Source organism: Bemisia tabaci, unplaced genomic scaffold, assembly GCF_918797505.1.
Source record: "Bemisia tabaci unplaced genomic scaffold, PGI_BMITA_v3".
NCBI lineage: Eukaryota > Metazoa > Arthropoda > Insecta > Hemiptera > Aleyrodidae > Bemisia > Bemisia tabaci.
In genome coordinates this window covers 783286-802383 of record NW_027311734.1, presented here as the reverse complement: position 1 = coordinate 802383, position 19098 = coordinate 783286, and the positions used below count along the sequence as shown (strand labels likewise).

The window sequence follows — 19098 nt, the reverse complement described above, 5'->3', positions numbered from 1 at the left end:
CAGTTATACGCGATCCTACGGATTTTAATGAAGTCCAACAACTGATAACAGCAGTGAGTTGCGAGGGTCCTACGCGAGATAGCAGCACTAGTACCTGCTCACGAATTTTTACATTGGCTCTTACGGGAGTCCAGGGTCCTATAGAACTGGTCCCTGTAAGGGCGTAAGAGCATCATGAAGCCTAAAAAATCGTTGACCAATCAAAAAGCGGCACAGTTATCCTGTAGTAGAAAGATACATATGGCCATGCTCTGTCTAAGAAGGAACACTAACGGACTCTGGCCATTCAACTTTTTAAACTTCTTAATTAGCTTTGTTTTTCCCGCGAAAAGGTGTGGACCCAGCACCATTTCTCCACCTTGTTACATACAGTTCGGGCCACCTCTTAATGTTTTTTACACTAAGTCATAAACCGTAATCTCCACGTAAAAGAACTCAATTCGCAAGTTCGCGAAGCTGCGAGGGCGCTGAATCCGGCAAATTGCGAATGCGTCAGCGATGACGGATGGCGGCGCGCTCTGGCGCAGAGCGGGTTGAGTGACAGCGCATCCCCTCTACCTGGCGCTTGAGACTTGAACTATATCGACAGGGGCAGGGGCATCGGGCAGGACCGGGGGGGGGGGGGGGGAGCGGCGGCGGGGCGCAACCGTTATCTAATGTATATTTTTTTAAGCGGGTCAAGTGCTCGCCGCTGCCGATTCAGGTTCACTTGAAGTTCGCGCGCCAAGCTCGAGCCATCGTCCGGCTCTGCGCATGAGCCACATGCTCGCTCGAATTCGCGACGACCGCATGTATGTGACAGCCGTGTGACAGCCCGCCAGTGTAGACATACCCATGTGACAGTCGTCGATTTTTGTGCCCCGAGTGTGGAAAGCACTGTATACGTAGTTGTTTTTGCGCTGGATTTTTTTTATGGTGTTTTGTGCGCGATTTTTTTGAACTTTCAGCCGAGCTGAAATTTTTAGTCTCCCCCTTTCCCTCGCCTGCACCGCGGTGAGGTGAGTCGGGCGAAGAGAGTGCGTTCAGTGTTGGTTTCAAGTGCTGTGTGTGTTGTTCTCGACGAAGGAGTTAAAATTAGACAGCAAGCTGATTTCGTCACAGGAATATCCGACTCCCGGCACCGTAAGTTTCTCCTCACTGATGTGTTTATGTGAAAGTAGTTTTTTTGGCGCCTGCATGCGAGCGCTGCATTTTCAGCCGGGAGCGCTAATTTTGGAAAAATTTACTCGCGCTTTGCTAGGAAAAGAGCGTGATTTTATTTTCATGTGGACTGTCAACGGAATGAGGATATGCATATGACAGCCCACATTTCAAGAGTCATGTAAAACCTTTTGTTGGCAGATCTACCATACTCGCTGTGGGCTTCAACTGCTTTTACCACCTCAAGCCAAACATCATCTTGTCAAAACAAAATTGTATGCGTTATTTTTGGAGATTTTAGAGCTTCTTTCGAAAACTTTGATGGCACGAATAAAGTCTTCGATTTTAATGGGACATTTTGTTACGAAAATTTTTAAATTCTGGTCAAAATTTCACAAGTACTCAGAGTGTCTGTCAAAATTTGGGTGGACCGCAAGGAGGCGTGATAGAACAGGGCTTTATTCCTTCCGATTGATCAAAGTTGATCTCTTTTTCTTTCTTTTTTGAACCTGGGATACTGCACATAGGGGAACTAGATTCAAATCCTCGCTGTTTTGATGTAAAGTCTAACATTTTTACTTTTTCGCCATCGAGCTTTTGAACTTGAAAGGTTCGACTTTGCATTTCGTTAATTGTATACCGCATTAGATACACGTACGAGACTCGCATTATTTGACTTCTTGAAAATAACTCATTATCTAGCATCTCGGTGTCTGAAACATAGTTATAAGCTGGTTCACGGTGGCCCGCAAATAATCATTCCATACATATTGACCTTTATGTTAAGGAAAATTCGGTAGAACCAAAATTACGTGTCATTTTAAGAGAAATGAAGACATTATGCCATTTCAACTTCCAAATCAGTGATTTTCCCTGTTGATTTGCTGAAGAGTCCGCATTGCGTCAGTCGCTGCTTTTCCTGTGAAGTAAAAATGCTCTGCCGGCCTGAAACCATAATTCAATGTCGATGTTTTGAAGTGCCTAAGTGCTAATTTAAAAACTAAAAGCACGCATAATCAAGTAAGTATAGTGTGTTTTGCAACTTAATCACTGCTGTAAGTGATTAACGTGCCTTAATACTTTCGGGCATATTTTTAAAAGCCATACTTAAAGGTTGATGCTAATTTTAGCATTACAAAGATTTTTAGTAACTACTTACGTCTTCTAGCATCTTCCGTATTTATTGAAAAAATATAAAATCTTGAAATGGTGCTGTTGGCTTACGTCGATTTATAGTGGCCCGAGCATTAATCATCTGTTTTTGTCGCTCAATATCAACATAGTGGTGTGGCGTGCTTTGCCATGTATCAACTGATCTTCCTTCAAACCTATGGAAAAAGATCGATTAACAGGGTGTTTACACGTGGGTGTGTGAACACATTAATTGTCGATTCTTTACCATAGCTTCCATTACATGGGGAAATATCGATATTCGATCATTCACGCCTCGCCACTGAATATCAAACATATGGACCCAGTGTTGCAATATCGATCCATCGTAACCACTTTTGTAAAAGAGCCAACTTGTGTAGAAATATCAATCAAAGATATGTCGTTCCTAAAGTAAATCATGTAGATTCATTTCTGTTGAATTTGGTTCGTATTATGATGCACTTCATTCGATTATGCAATATAATGATACTCACACCACTAACGAACGTGACGGTGAACACAGACGACAGATTTGGATGTCGTCCGTATGCTATAATGGAGGCAGCTGCTCTAGAGTGCACCCACACTCCCACACAGGGATGAAGAAACTCGGGGTCATTCAACCATCCGCCCTCACCCTCTCCAGGGGTCGTTGTTTCATGCACTTCGTGATGCGCCTCCAATCTCCACCAGTCACAACTTTAGCGATTTGATTAGGTCATGCAACCGTTGGATTGAGACGTGACGTCACTGTGCGATTCCGTGTCGGAGCTGCGGGCTGATTATCGAAATTGATAGACAAAGCCATAAACAAAGAAGAATAAGGGAAAATGGAGCTACATTTTGGTTAAAACGGGTGGCCGTTAAAATTAAGGGGGAAAAGATGTAGGTACTAACTTTAAGGGTCTTTCATGGGTTGCCGTTATTTAGTCCATCACTGAAAACTCCTCTATGTATTATTGCAACCACCTGCTTCTACCAATAGGATCGCTCTATTTCCCCTTCGTCGATCGCTTTGTCTATCGCTTTCAATAATCAGCCTGCTGACATTGCCTTCAGCAAATCGGATCCGAACAGTATAACACAACGAAGGCTACAGTCGAGGAATGTGAATCTCCATTCGCACCGTTTGAAAATCTCTGATTATAGTTTATTTTTACACAAGGGAACTAACTGCGTTGGCAGTCAAGCCAGCCTCTCAAAATGAGCGGACGCAATCACCGGATATCCAAGATGCTATTTTACCATTTTATTTTTTCGGTGTTATGGCCCAGAACCATAAAGGCAAAGGTGCGGAGAGGCCACCAGGAAAGCTTAAACTACACGATCGATCAAAAGAGCGGCGCACACTTTTCCTATGCTGCCGCGCAGCCACATGTTGCACAATTTAAAATTTAATTGTTGCAAAATTGTTGCATTCGAATGTTGCAAAATTTACTCTCAGAAAATATGTATTTTTGAAGAAAGTTAAGAATATTTTTCCTTCAAATTTTCAGACTTCGTGGATCAAATCACGAACGAAATCCCCTGAAAAATCGGAAGAGATATATTAACAAATCTCTCTAAAAATTTCGATTTGTCGGTGGGAATTTGGCAACGCCTGATGGTCCATATGGCGTTCTTCCTTAGCACTACATTTTAGTTAAAGGTTTACGGTGGCAAACTCTCTCTGTGAAGGCGCACCAGCAAAATTTGAGCCGGTGCTGGACGCGGCCAAGCGGCGCATGTTTCACGATACATCAGTGGCGTGGCGTGACTTGCGATGTATCGATTGGTGTGCCATTTAAACCTATGGTAAAGAATCGATTATTAAAGTGTTCGCAGCGAACACCCTGTTGATCGATTCTTTTCCATAGGTTCAAATGGCATAACAATCGATAAATCGAAAAGCACGCCACGCCACTGCGATACATTGTGAACCACGCGCCAAGCGTGGATATTCATAGAAGCGTCTCGGAGTAAATCACAAGTCCACGAGTCATGCTCCCTCGGAGCAGTCATGCGGGCCTCGCTATTTATTGCAAGCTCGTTTGTTGACAAACAGACTCCTCGTGACATTTAATTGAAGCTTCGGGGAGATGTTTCACCAATAAAGAGACATGCCTTTCCATGTAGATCGAACTTAATGAAATGCGACGGGCTTGACTAGGGCGGGCGGTCCCTAACTCGACGGTTTTTAAGCGCAACATCGCTGCATGAGTCGATACGATAGAGAGTAGTTTGGGTCAAAAATAAGGTTAATTTTAATGCAATTTTAGCAGAAAAGTAGAATCTCTGAGAAAGGGAGCAACAATTTGCGAAGTTGCGTTTCAGCGAGGTACAGTTTTCAAAAAATGTCTGAAATTGTACTTGAGGGGCTTGAAGGAAAAGGTGCTTAAGTGTAGTTTTTGCTGCTTCGAGAAAAACGCTTTTGAAATTTATAAAATTCTAAATTATTTGAAGCCTCATGGCAGAGAGAAAGATGAAACTCACATTTTGATGCTTAAAACTAGAATTTTACCAGTGAATTTTTCACAGACTTTATTTCAAACCATAGATTTAGTTGAAATCGCACTAATATCTCAATTTCTTCGAAAACTGCTCTTATTTGCATTGTCCTTCAAGCCCCTTTGCAAAACCTGAGCGAAACTTTCTATCGCATGATCGCTTTCTACTGATATCTGTATCCATGGTGTCTATAGGATACTTTCTTTTACTGAGCAAGGACTGCTGGCTTGAGTTCAACAATTTCTGTGAAACAGGTTCAAATATTAAATATTCAAAAATAATGCGAAAGTTAATAATTTTCTAAACTTCAGGTAAATGGTAGGCTGCAGACCTTCCAAATCTCTCCTAAATTATACCTGTTTCTCTTTTACTACTCCATTGCGACGGCCTCAGGTAAAAATAATGACTTTCTAAAATTTTATGGCAATTAATGCTCCACTAAAAGAACTCCGCTATGGAATCAAAGTGATAAGAATCAGTTAAAGGGCTATCACAAAAATTGAGCTAAGCGCGATGAAGATGATCGTCTTAAAAATTGAATCTTGAGACAAGACTGTCACAGAAATTGACTTTTGCCAATACTTGAAAGATGGAGAAAGGCTAAAAATATAAATTCTTCAACCCTTTTCCCTTAAAATGGTATAGTTCACCTTCCACCCTCCACAATCATTGAACCCTGATAGGCTAATCATAATTTTTTTTCCACACGGGGGAAATCAATCAAAATCACCCATTTTCCTATCGGCAACGATGGCTACACTGCCATGCTAAGAAAGAACGCCGTATGAACATTCGAGAGTTGCCAAACTTCCTTCGATAAAACGTTTATTTTTGAGGAAAGTTATTAATATTTTTCCTTGGAATTTTCAGAGACTTTGGGTGAAATTGCGAACAAAATTAGCTGAAAAATTGGAAGGAAAATATTCAAAAGTTCACCAGGAAATTTGTGTTTTATCATAGGTAATTTGGCAACGCGTGAAGGTTCATACGGCGTTTTTCCTTAGCACGGCAGTACAGTAATGGGCTGGTTGCTGTCATTTTGTTAAGTGCAAGGATCGCGGAATACGGTTCCCATCGAAATGCGAGCGATGACAAATGATGAGAGTGGCTGTGCTGTGCAGTGAATAACTGAATAAATTCAACGCTCAATGCAACCACTGGCGGCACGAGTTGTTTCTCTCCTCGTTCAGCAGATTTATGCGCTGGCTCAGCAAAATGTTCCGCTCGGACTGAATTTCCCTCCAAGTACGAAAAATGAATACGTGCTCAACGAGAGGCTTAAAACATGCCACCAGTGAAGAAATCCTCGAGCAAAAATCTCAAAATTAATGTTGCGAAAATTCTTCGAGTTTTCCGAGGAAATAGCGTGATTTTCTGGGTTCCTTTCGATTTCCTAAGGGAATTTTCGGAGGGGAGGGAAATTAAAACGATTAGAGTCAGAGGTGCGTAATTATACAGCACAGTGTTGCAAAATTCCGCCAGCCAATTTATTTTCCCGAGAGCAAATGTGAATTATCTACAAAAGTGGATGATTAAGCCATTAGTATATGTAGATTTCCTTAAAACATTCCTTAAAACATCCTTAAAACAATAATTATTCCAATACAGTGGCGTGGCGTGAATTGCGATGTAGGATCGATACACAGGGTGTTCGTAGCGAACACCTTAATAATCGATTCTTTATCATAGGTTTAAATGGTATAACAATCGATACATCGCAATTCACGCCACGCCACTGCAATATAAATAGCAATCCGCATCTACCCACTTAGTCGTTCAGCTTATTAAATAGTGCAAAAGATGCAACTTGCGATCCTCCGAAAATGTATCTCGGACTGAATTTTAACATTTTTTCCTTAGAATTTTCCTAATGATATCAGGTGAATTCCACAACATTTTCAATATGAAACATGCAAGCGCTGCCACGGACGAAGAAATGATTTGGCAAGTAAAACTTTGAAACGGTGCAGTGCAGTTAAGACCCTCTGGTCCCTTCATTTAGGCTCATTAATGATTTCAAGTAAAACTAGTCTTAATGTATATTCTGTGAAAAATTCGCTCCCAAATTTCATTTGTAGGCATCAACAAGTCAGTTCGAACTTTCTTTCCGCCGTACGAATCCATAATTTCGAAACTTTAAACACATTTTTCTCGAAATAGAAAAAACTTCATTTATGCGCCTTGTCCTCCAAGCCCTTCATTTATTCTTAATTGTTAAGGCACCAAAGGTCGCGATGTATGAGAGGGTCAGAAATTATTATACGCTCCGAAAAGTTCCTTTTTTTGTTGGTAGTGTTGTACAGCATGTTCTTTTTATGTACTCTTGACAAGAGATGAGCTTTTAGCGCGTTCATCTGAAAATATCTCACGATTGATTCTTCAAATCAACGAACGTATGTTTCAGATATCCAAATATATGCAGCCTGATGGTGCTACATTGATTAGGTGGCACGGAATATATGTCAAATACAAACGAGAAGTTCCTCGTGCTCTTTTCATATTGACGTGAAGGCAAACACTAAGATGATGCGCAAATTAAGGCACTTAAACAAAACTTTTGTTAAAGTAACGAAATTATGAACCATCAAGGTCATTCCGTCTGATTAATTCAATCCAAAACGTGTGAACCAGGTTTGAAAAACCGTAGAGGTACGCAGTATTTTAAAAGATCGAGAGGTCTATTTGAGACTTTGAGACTGGATGAAATTTCTCGAATGAGAAGTGGATGGAGAAGCTCAAACTACTCATCACTGACTAGAATACTTTAAAGTATGCTGCGGCTGTAGCAAAATTAAAATGTCGGAGGCATTGCGTCTTAAAAATGGAACAATAATTTTTACAGGCTCCTGCCGCTAGAAATTAATTAAGTAGGTATACGTGCTGCGAAACTCGTTTAGCCAAAGTATGTGAGCGTCCATTGTCTCGGAATCGACAGAGGTGCGAAAAACTGCGCTCAAATTTTTGCAGCCAGACCAGCTCAAATTAGAAGCAATCGGTGTATTTTCTAGTGCGTGAGAATATTTTGCCATTTCTGCCTAGAGTGAACTGAACAAAAGATAGTTTGGTCTGCGTATTAATACACGTCAGCTAATTTGAGTCATTTTTGCACCGTTTCGCAGAATCACTACCGCGGAGGTATATCTGTTGAAGCAAGCTCATGAATTTCAGATTTTTGCAATCTCTTTTTTTCCGGGTCCGTCTCAGAAAACTGCACACTGGGAAAGAAAATCATCTCCGAATATTAACTTTTTCCGGAAAAAGTCACGTATGGTGTAAATATTTCCATTTTTATTAAAAAAAAAGAAAAGAAAAACCGGTTTTCCAAGCGAAAGCTGAAAAGTTCGCTCCTGGTTTTCGTTGGTACCAGTATTCAAATGAGACCGCCTGACTTTATTGTTTAAAACGGTCTGAAATTTCCCCGTCTATGTACAAAAATAGTATTTTAGGGAACTCAAATGCCAATGACCTCCTTCAGTATAATTTGTTTTCACCTGACCTGATGGTAGCGTATAATCCATGAACCAGAAAAGAACTGGCTCAGTCAAACAAAATGCATCAATCGATACAAGCTCAGACTGCAGTTTTATTGCCGTATCCCTCTGACCTTTAGCTATATATCACAACAAACTTGGCCGAATTAATCTTACGTGCAAAAAGTTGGCGACCAGTGGCATGACGTTCTTTGCGATGTATAGATTGATCTGTCATTTAAACCTATGGGAAAGGATCGATAAACAGGGTGTTCGCAACACACTCCTTAATAATCGATTCTTTACCGTAGCTTCAAATGGGAAAATATCGATAATCGATCATTCACGTTTCCTTACTGTTGGCGATAATGCTTGTGTTTCCCTCTTCTCAAGTGCATTAAAAACTCGTTTGGTTTAAATAGTACATTCATGAAGATCGCATAAATTTAACAATTACGGTCTGACCGGACTAGATTTTGTTCTTGTTCCGATATCCGCTTGAATTCCCCAAATAAACTCATACCTAAGTGCAAAAAAAATTCAACTCGTGTTGGTACAAAGGCTGTGAGAGATTCCATCGCTGCCAATTTGTTGCCAAGAATTGATTATTTAGCATAGGTTTAAATGGAGGAAATCCGGTGTTTCCATATTGCTGGATCCGCCTTTGTCCTTCTTCCTTCTGCTTCTCCTTCTTTCTCGTCTCATTTTCCTCAACATTCCTCCTTTTTCATCATCATTATTATTATTATCCCCCTTTCTTATCGTCCGACTTGAGCTTAGCCGTGTCTGCATAGTACAGCTAGTCCTTGTTATGGTAACCCCTCTTTCCTATCGGAAGCTATGCCGAAAATTCCCAATTATAGGGATGCAATATAATAATTTAATCACAGCGGAAGCTTTTCGGAGCCGAGAGCAGGTTAACAGCAGCTTTGACTTTCCGCCATCCATACCGACGCGCGGGATTCAAATGAGCTTAATTGTTTTTCCACTCCACCGAGCAAAATGACAATTTAAATTATGATTCATTGGCCGAATGAAGCGTTGATCCACAGCGTTGGCGTCGAAGTCCGACGAAACAGAGTCGCGAGGAATCGAACGGGACGTGGCAGGGATATTGCGCTCATTGTAGCAAGTGAGCCTCCTCACCCTGACAACTAATTTTTCATACAGATGGACGTGCCTTCAATCTATCAACTCGGTTATGAAGGATCCCAGGTGCACGCGCCGATAAAATGAAGAGGAAGAATAAAAAAGAGGATAAGAACAAGGAGAGACAGGAAAGAGAGGTAAACAAGCACGAGACTGAGAGGAAAATTTGTTCAGTCGATATACCTCTAGGCTTTAACAAGCTAGAATGATTAGGACCTTTAAAACACTTCATTGACGCAACTATTCGCGCTCTGGGGTTGCGCGTGTTGCGCACTGAAAAAATCAAGGCGCTCCAGTTTTCCATTCCTCTTCGCTATGCTTGCAGCCTCTTTTATCCGTTAAGCAGCTTGTATAATGGCGCTCTGAAGACACTTTTTAGATATTACCCGATAATTTTCCAGAGTAGAATATACCAAATGGAATGAAATTCTACTTTTGAAAATGAAAAAAAAAATTAAATTATGTTTTATTACTGAAACGCATAATTGTACTGCATTTTGCAATTTGGAGCTATAAATTCTGGCTCATCTGAAAAAACACTTATGTGCGGAGGGAAACTAATGGGACATGCGTTGTTTTTAAACCGGGCCGGAATTCATAGTTCCTAATTGCAAAATGTAGTCCAATTGTCTTCTATTCGATGCATTTATTTCTTCACAAAGACTCGTAAAACATTTTCTATATCAAAGTTAAGTGTCAGCTAATCGCTAAATCAGTCTTCGAAAACACTTTCCGAGGAGCAGGCTCCCAGTCAGGGGCACCTTGAAACCGTTTTATCGACGTTTCTCTATTCGAGTTTTAAGTGTTGCATATACTCGAGCATGCTTGAGTTTTTTCTAGTTTATTGACGGAGAAAGTTGTGGAAAGTTTGCATGTATGCCTAACTTCCTTAGTTTCTTGATAGAGCGGCTATCTTCCTGCTTCTCTGAAGGGCCTACTCAAAGGGTGAACACTTCATGTTATATACCGACCTCAACATTTGCAGAGCTCATGAGATCAAGTTCGTGTAAACAAACCTCTCAGAGAAAGGTTTTTATTCTACTTCTGTCGGGTGCTTTCATACACGTGCGACGCATATAATTAACTCAATTTATTTAATTTTATTTTAACTATCTTTCCGCATAAATATAGATCGCATAATACTAAATCAATACTAACCTTTAAAGAACGGAAAAGCATACGGCCACTAGAGAAAAATGAATGAATAATAATAAAATGGGGAAAAAATTAGGCGGAATGCCGGACCTGGAGATTGGCACCTTTCGGCCAAAGTATCACAAGCGCCATGCGACGTTTATAAATGTCCGCCGCCATTTTATTTTTTTACAGAGAAATTGTTCAACGAAGCTGTCCAAAAATTTCACTGAGTTTTCTTTGTGCTGCCGATAAAATTCAGTGAAATTTTCACAAAGATTCAACCAACAATTTCTTTAAAAGAAAATAAAATGGTGGCGGAAATTTTCAAACGTCCCAGCGCTTGTGATACTTCGGCCGGAGGTTGACGAGATGTTACTCTGAGGAGGCTTCTATCGTTAATATATTTAAACATTTTAATGATGTGAATGAAATTGCGTTGCTAAATGTTGGTAAAAATGTTGTTGATTCTATTGACACCCCGCGAAAATGTCGTTGTCGGGTGAATAGAAAGTTCATAATATGCAGCGTTAGCGATTTCCTAGCACTTTGATCCACCACTCCGGCTTATCGCCGTTATCAGAGTGACCTCGCTAACTTCGCTTTTTCGCTATTTTGTCACTCTCAGCATAGTATTGTTTAACAAAAATAAAGATATAGGACAAAAATAAAACAACCAATGGCGCAATTTTCAAACTAGTATTATTATATCCGAGGCGGTGGCATTTTTATCGTTCAGAAATAACTTCGCTTTGACGTACGAAAGTGCTGAACAAAAGACGCAGTTTAGCAATTAGTTAGTTTGTGCTCCGCGGGCTTGGTGTTTTAGCTGACTTAGTGCTGTGTTTATCCGTATTCTGTGCGCTGAGAGGGTATCACTATTTTAGTGCTAAAAGAATTGTATTGTTAAGTTATAACGCATTTACATTGAGTAACAAATACCGAAGTCATCACAGGTAGGCATGAGTAAACTTTCCTTTGCAAAATCAGCCTGCTCGATCTCAAAAAGAATTCTTCGTTTTGAATGAAGTCTAATGCGTAGTTTTTGGATATACATATAGACTATAATCTAAGGAGGCAATTTTTTCTTTTCTTTCCCTTCACTTTTCAGCTCGCGGAGTTCTCTCGTTTACTCTACATATTCTGAAACGATTTTGTTTGGTTATTATTACTATTTGAGCATCTCGGAATTGAGCCTCTGCTATGTAAACATTCTTGGATGTGAACTGTATTTTCTCTGAAAAAATCTAACCTGTTCTCGATATTCCTCAGCTCTAAAATTTCCTACTTTTTAAAGCCAGGTGTAGTCGTTAGAAGTGAATATTGGTTTTGCCTCCGAGCATTCGTAGTGTTTGATAACACTGATGTTATCTTTCGTTCGTTATGATAAAGAGTAATCATAGGGCTTAACCGATTAGTATAATGTCGAATGTGTGAGAATTCTCTTGATTTCCCTTGTTGTGCCTTTCGGTGCGACCATAAGCCATTATTTTTCCATTAAAAAACAATTTAAATCAATCCATTTGAATGAGTTACATCACTCCCTTACTCATGTAGCTGAAGACGATTATGTCTTTCAGAACGTTGACTTCGCCAAGCAATTTTGAAGTAGTTCGATTTCTTTCCAGCAGTTTCGATCTATCTTTCATTGACAACAGAAGCTACATAGTTGTTTCAAGTAGGTATCCATTGAGACAATTTCAAACGCATTGCGGTTTCTTATATTTTGAGTGTTGATAAACAATTTATCGATGCTTTTTTTTTTTCAAAACAAAAACAGTGAACTTCAAAAATAAAATGGGAGCATGTCTTGCGTTAGTTTAAGTAGATGCGTCGTGGTTATGAATAGGTATAGTTCCCTTTTTCGCCTCATCAAGCGTAGGGTGCTCCCTGATGATAAAAACTATGAGTATGGCCACAAACTATGATTTTTAAAATTTTTATCAAACACGCATTCTATTTTACTGTCACAATACTGCTAAAAATACAATTAAAATATAAATAGCACTACTTAGTACTTAATTTTGGGAAAAGGACGTATCCGCCAAAATTTTAAAATATTTTGTTTCTTGCTCGATTTTTCTTGGCCTGTTCGTGTGGTCGTGATCTTTACATGGATGGTTGTAGAACATTAGCTAATTTTTCCGCACACAATCATGAAGAAACGTCGGAGAAATCAAGTTTTTCTCGAAACTTGACTTTCGGCGGTCACGCCCCTCTTCAAATTGACAGCATTTTGCAATTGGAAACCACAATATCTGGCTCAGTTTAGAAACGACACAATTTCCATTAGATTTCCTATCCTAATGGATATGAGTGTTTCACGGATGGATGGGCTGGAAATTATAGCTCCTAATTCCAAAATCTAGTTCAAATAACCCGTTCAATTGCAACTACTATCGTCTTCCCATTCACACCGGTCACACGAAATTCCCCTATATTTTCAACTTTCATCGCTCCCAAGTTGAGTGGGAGGACTGACGACACACATGCACAGACGTGAAGAATCTGAGATGCTACTGTTCTCACATCCTCATTAGCATCACTCCAGAGTCTAGAGGAGGACGAGGCGATCCAAGTAGACGTAGACAGTGAGCAGACGAGCAGTTCGTTGTCGGTTTGCGTTCTGAGATCTGCCAAGCTTGAAGGCCGATCAGGAGATACTCGAGAAAGATCTGATTGTATCACTGATTAGGCTAATTGCATCCACTCTTTCGCGAGCTTTTCATTCCGTTGCTCTTCAGGATACCAAGGAAGGTGAGGTCCTGAGGATATAGCTTCTAGATGGTGAACTGAGAAAGGAAAATCGTTTGCTCGTTTATTGATAAATTAATACGCTCAGAAAAATTACCATGGCAGGGGTGTTATATATGAACTCATAATTAATGGTCGTCATAACCAATCATATTGGTATTTTTATAAAGGCGCTTCCATGGGCGGATCCGAAAACTTCGCACGGAAGGGGGGGGGGAGGTGGTCTGGGGTCTCGGAAATTTTTCAAAATTTTAAAGCATCAAACGTGCAATTTAAGTCAATTTTGTTAGGAATAATTACCGTTAAGCGTGTTTCTTTCTTCTTTCCTCCGTTCTAATTCCCTCTTTATTTCCTCCCCTTTTTCTCTCCTTTTTCTGAGCGTACACCCCCTACCTATGCCCTCCCTCCCTGAAGCCGTCTATGGACGCCTGTAATTATAGGTGTCGTAGCTTTCACGCTGCAGCGCTGCACCAACGATTGCAAATAAAATATCGGTAAAAGGGTTATGAATTCAAATTTCCAAAATTGGTAGAGAGCTGCTTCCTTATTTACTGTGAGTATGAGTTATTTAAGTCACTCATTTCAATGATCGTAATTTATGTGCAGTCTTTCACTTTTTATAGCTAACCAGAAATGCTCACGAGGTGGAGAAATTAAAAGAAATACTTATATAATTATCTTTTTATAATCACGATCCTCATAATTTATTCAAAATTTGTCTTGTGCGGTTATTTTCAAAATATAGAGCTTTATTTATATGTCTCAGCGTTGAGTATTTTCATATTATCTTGATGATCTACACACAATTGGAAAAAAAAGAATGTAACGGAATTTGCATGAAGTATGTCACGAAATTTACGTGAGAATTGTTTCGAATTTCTCAGAAGTAAATATGATTATATTTGAATAGATATGAGCCGGGGAAAAGTGCCTATAAGTGTCAGTTTCTAAAGCATATAAATATCTGTAGAGTGGCCACTTGGTGGTCATTTGAAAGAACGGAAGAATTCCTATACTCGACGGCCAATGCTGTCCTAGTTGCCGAAATATTTTAAAATAAAATATGCCGAGGCTCAGCGAAATTTTTATTATTGTCTTTTGTCGTGGAAAAAAGATAAGATAAGATGAACCTACTTTACTCAGAAAAAATTTCCGGGCCACTAGACTAACGTGCCATGGAAAAAAGCCGTAAGAGCATTTGAAAGTTGCCACATTATTAGGATGAAGTCCAAATTTTCTAGAAAAAAATCTGTGAGTATAGGTACATCTGCATTGATTCCTTAAAGAAAAAAAATACTCATTCATCCTCAAAAATAAATATTTAATCGGGGTGAATTTGGCAACATCCGTATTACCATACGGCGTTCTTCCTTAGCACGACAGTAGAACACTCATTGTCAGTGTCACCCTTGTGATGTCTTTATAACTCGAGGAAAACCTTGTGGTTTCCGCTTACCGTTTGAATTTTTATCCGCAGACCACGAAGTTTTTGGTTACCCGGACTATAAATAAAATCGAATAGCAAAACATAGTTGTTGACACCGTGTCCTCGAAATCCAGTTCTCATTTTCGGCCAGGCAAGGTCTGCTGTATCGCATTTCTGAAGTGTTTGCAGGCTCCGCGTTGAAGCTATGTGTGAATAACAGGCTCGAATGATTTAAATCTTATTGCGGCCGGCTGATTTTGTCATTGACCATTTAAGGAAACTCCACTTGCGCCTTTTAAAAAGAGGGTCTCAGGTGTAAAACCGTACCGTAAGATCCACGTTTTGTTGAAGCACAAAGATACTTGCTCTCCGTGAGCACTGTTATGGCGATCCGTCGAGGTTGTGGTTTTCTGACGTGTCTTTGTCTTTAAGACCAACAAATGAAAGCAGCACGGAGGGGCACACCTCATGGAAACTCCAATCTGTGGTTTAATTAAAATTGTTTGGAAGGAAGTTACCGGAAAAATAGTCACTCGCCTGATTTCTGGTCCTCAAGCGTCACGGTCTGATAATCAGGCTGAACTACTGTACGAGCGTGGTTCGATTTCCCAAATGCGATTAGAATTTAGTCGACTAGAATCGATTTTTTTTTTTTGTTTTTTTTTTCCAACAAATGGAAAGAAATTCGACCAATAGTGGAAGGAAAACAAAAATTATTGATAATTAATCATATAATTACCGTAAATATCGATGGCCAAAGTGCAAAACCGCGTGTCCCTGTTTGCGACGTCGCATACGTCCTGTCATAATTTATTTCTTCTTTGGAAAATTGGTCAACTTAAATTCTTGAAAATTTCTTTGATTTTTCTTTTCTATTAGTAGAATATTTCGTATACATTTCCAGCTATATGTATAGTTTGCCTTCTCTGTTTTCTTCTGTTGTTTTAAAAAATTAAATATGAACAAGGAAAAAATAGGAATAAAATTGAATAGGATAAATTAAATAAAAAGATAAATAGTACAAAATAAATTAAATAGGAGATGGATTTCTGGAGAAGGTCAGCAGGAATTTCTAGGAGAGATCGGGTCCGTAATGATAGAGTGCGTCAGATAATGGAAGTCGAAAATGACATCGTGTTCGACGTCATGACCAAACAACTTGTTTGGTATGGTCATGTCAATAGGATGACGGAAGAGAGGCTGCCAAAAAAGATGCTTGATTGGGTTCCTCCTGAGGAACCCAATCAAGCCTCCCAGGGGAGGAGGCGCAGGGGACGCCCAGTGAGAGGTTGGCGACAGGGGGTGCTAAATGAGATGAGAGATTGTCAACTCCCTGATGACCTGTGGGAAGACCGAGCTTTGTGGCGATTAGGCGTCGTAAAGCACCAAAGAGCGCTGTGAAAGCGACTCATGTATGTACAGGGTGTACCAAAAGTCCGTCCCACCCCTGCTAACTTTTGAACGAATTGAGCTAGGGTAATGAAATTTTGGGAATGTTCCTATCTCAAAGGGGGCCATCTTTTCGGGCGGTCAAAATTTTGGTTCCCCCTCAGGGGGGGCGCGGGGGGCCCCCAACTTTTTTTTTTCAAATAGCAACCCCTATCTTGTGATACATCTTTCAAAAGAGCATAAAAAACTAAGAATTTTGGCGCAAACCGCAGATCAATATCTTAATTTTTGACCGAGTTATGATAGGTCAAAGGTCAAATTTGACCTATTTTCAAAAACTCATAACTCCGGTTCAAATTATCGTAAAGAAAAAAATAAAACGGGAAAATCTACCAAATTGTGTCCGCTTTTAAGTAAAAATTGCAGAAATCACATCGCTGTAATTTTAAGGGGGGGCTCGGACCCCCAAATACGTCAAATCAAAGGTCATTCAATTTTCCCGCGAAAAAAGGCAATTTCCCCTAGATTTGCCTCCACATTATCTCAGTAAGGTCAAAATTAGTTCAACATTACGTTGGCAAGTCCCCAAATTTCGGGAAAAGTTAAAAAAAAACGAAATTTAAACGGTCAAATTTAATCACCTTAAATTTCGTTTTTTTTAACTTTTCCCGAAATTTGGGGACTTGCCAACGTAATGTTGAACTAATTTTGACCTTACTGAGATAATGTGGAGGCAAATCTAGGGGAAATTGCCTTTTTTCGCGGGAAAATTGAATGACCTTTGATTTGACGTATTTGGGGGTCCGAGCCCCCCCTTAAAATTACAGCGATGTGATTTCTGCAATTTTTACTTAAAAGCGGACACAATTTGGTAGATTTTCCCGTTTTATTTTTTTCTTTACGATAATTTGAACCGGAGTTATGAGTTTTTGAAAATAGGTCAAATTTGACCTTTGACCTATCATAACTCGGTCAAAAATTAAGATATTGATCTGCGGTTTGCGCCAAAATTCTTAGTTTTTTATGCTCTTTTGAAAGATATATCACAAGATAGGGGTTGCTATTTGAAAAAAAAAAGTTGGGGGCCCCCCGCGCCCCCCCTGAGGAGGAACCAAAATTTTGACCGCCCGAAAAGATGGCCCCCTTTGAGATAGGAACATTCCCAAAATTTCATTACCCTAGCTCAATTCGTTCAAAAGTTAGCAGGGGTGGGACGGACTTTTGGTACACCCTGTATGTAAATAGGAACAGAGATTTTGAAACACCGCAATGAAGATACGTGGTTTTGCCTTTTAGCTATCGATATGCTGCGCTAAAATGATCAATTTTGCTCTTCGAACACGCGAGGAAAAAAATAATGATAAGTTTAGTTTTATTCTATTCTATTAATACAATGTTTGGTGTGGAAAAGGAAAAGGAGGGCCAAGTAGACACATCTCGAAATATGAATTCACCCAAACATACAGGATGGTCCAAAAGGCCCGCACGACTTCTAAATAGGGATTGCATGCAAGCCTTCTCAGGCGGTGGTTCCTAAAACCTTTTGGGAGTTCCCAAAAGTAACTATAGTTTTCTTTGACCTTCAAGCGCTCACACAATTTCAAGTCTCCATCTCCATTTCCTTAAAAATTACAGGGGTAGTGCATAGTGCTGAGTGCTGATGGTGCCAGACTTTTGGATCACCCTATATAAATATGTGACTGCCACGGGAGTAAAAGCCTTAGTCCAAGGCGACAAAATCGTCAACATACAGTGCGATTTTTGCTGAATCGAATCGAGAAACTGGATTTTAAATTTCCGATGTAAAACTCTATTGTGTCCTGAAGAATGACTTATTGCGAACGGTTCAATATATTTTTATGCCAAACAGAGGGCGCAAAGTAGCATTTTAATCCAGCAGCAGAATCCGGCAAGTAGAATTTTAAATAGATTTTCCTCGAAATTCCGTCCTGAGAACAGTGAGCTCTAGAATAACCGTGATTTGATTTGACATTTTAGGTGTTTTTTATTCCATGATGTTTGTAGAACAACAGTCCATTCTCTGGTTCAATAGCACTCTTGAGAATTTGTTCAATGGACTGAAGTCCCTTTTCCTCGTCACGTATGAATAATTCTGAATATTATATAAAAAGCTGAATAAATTAGACTCAGGCTTAGCTCTATTTTAGCAGGTCTAGTTTGTATTCGAACGGTACAAAAGTCGGAAATGTCAAAGACCGTCTGAGACAGGCGCCGCGCCATGACGTCATACTGTGCTGGATTCAAAAGTGCGGCTTCTGACTCCTAGACCTGCGTAGCCGTGAAAAGATGCTTTTGTGTAACCCGATAACGTTGACTGTACCTACAAGGTGATAATATAGGCGCGGAAAATTAGGATTTTGATGACCAACAGACAACGTTCTGGTCGCTTACCTTCAAACCCCAACTCTTGACCATAACCGCAAAGCATCTCGCAGTGCCAGTGCGGCAAATCCTACGGTGTTGTGACATGCCGTCCTCTCCAGGATGAAGGAACGTAACTTCATTTCGAATTGTAAAATGAACCTAAACAATGCAATTTTTTACAAGAAAATAACTGTGCAATTACCGTCTAAAAATTTGCTGATTTTTTAATGTGGTCAGCTTAAAAATCAGTGAACTTTTCTGTTCGAATCGCCCGGCAGGTTCCTGTTAAATATTAAATTTACAAGTGGAAAGGTTGCTAAGTTCAAATGTAGTTAAGCTCTTTTGTCTGCAAAACAAGAATGTGTGAAGCGTTTTGCGGTTTCTCGCGTGAGATTTAGAAGTCGTTTTATCGGGACCAGAGATATCTTTCACCTTTCGTCGTTTTTCCATTATTTTAGTGAAAAATGTATAATTTATTTCTATAACGCCAGTTTAGTTTCTAAAATACGTGGAGGCTACGTTGAGGAATATTTGATAAAAGTTGTAGATAATTTTTTGCAGCCGATTCACACGCTCCAGGCATCGTCAATTTTTCACCGATCGTACTCCAAA

At 39.8% G+C, this 19098-nt stretch overlaps 1 protein-coding gene across 2 annotated transcripts in view; it reads left to right on the top strand.

Annotated features, from left to right (window-relative positions):
* Positions 1-677: 677 nt before the first annotated feature.
* Positions 678-19098, top strand: part of LOC109043025 (uncharacterized) — a 90532-nt gene continuing 72111 nt past the window's right edge. Inside the window, exon 1 of one of the 2 annotated variants that reach the window (XM_019060046.2) lies at positions 678-1122. The gene's annotated coding sequence lies outside the window, so the exon portion shown is untranslated. Of the gene's footprint in view, positions 1123-10919; positions 11489-19098 lie in introns of those variants that run through there. The other variant, XM_019060049.2, reaches the window with a different exon arrangement.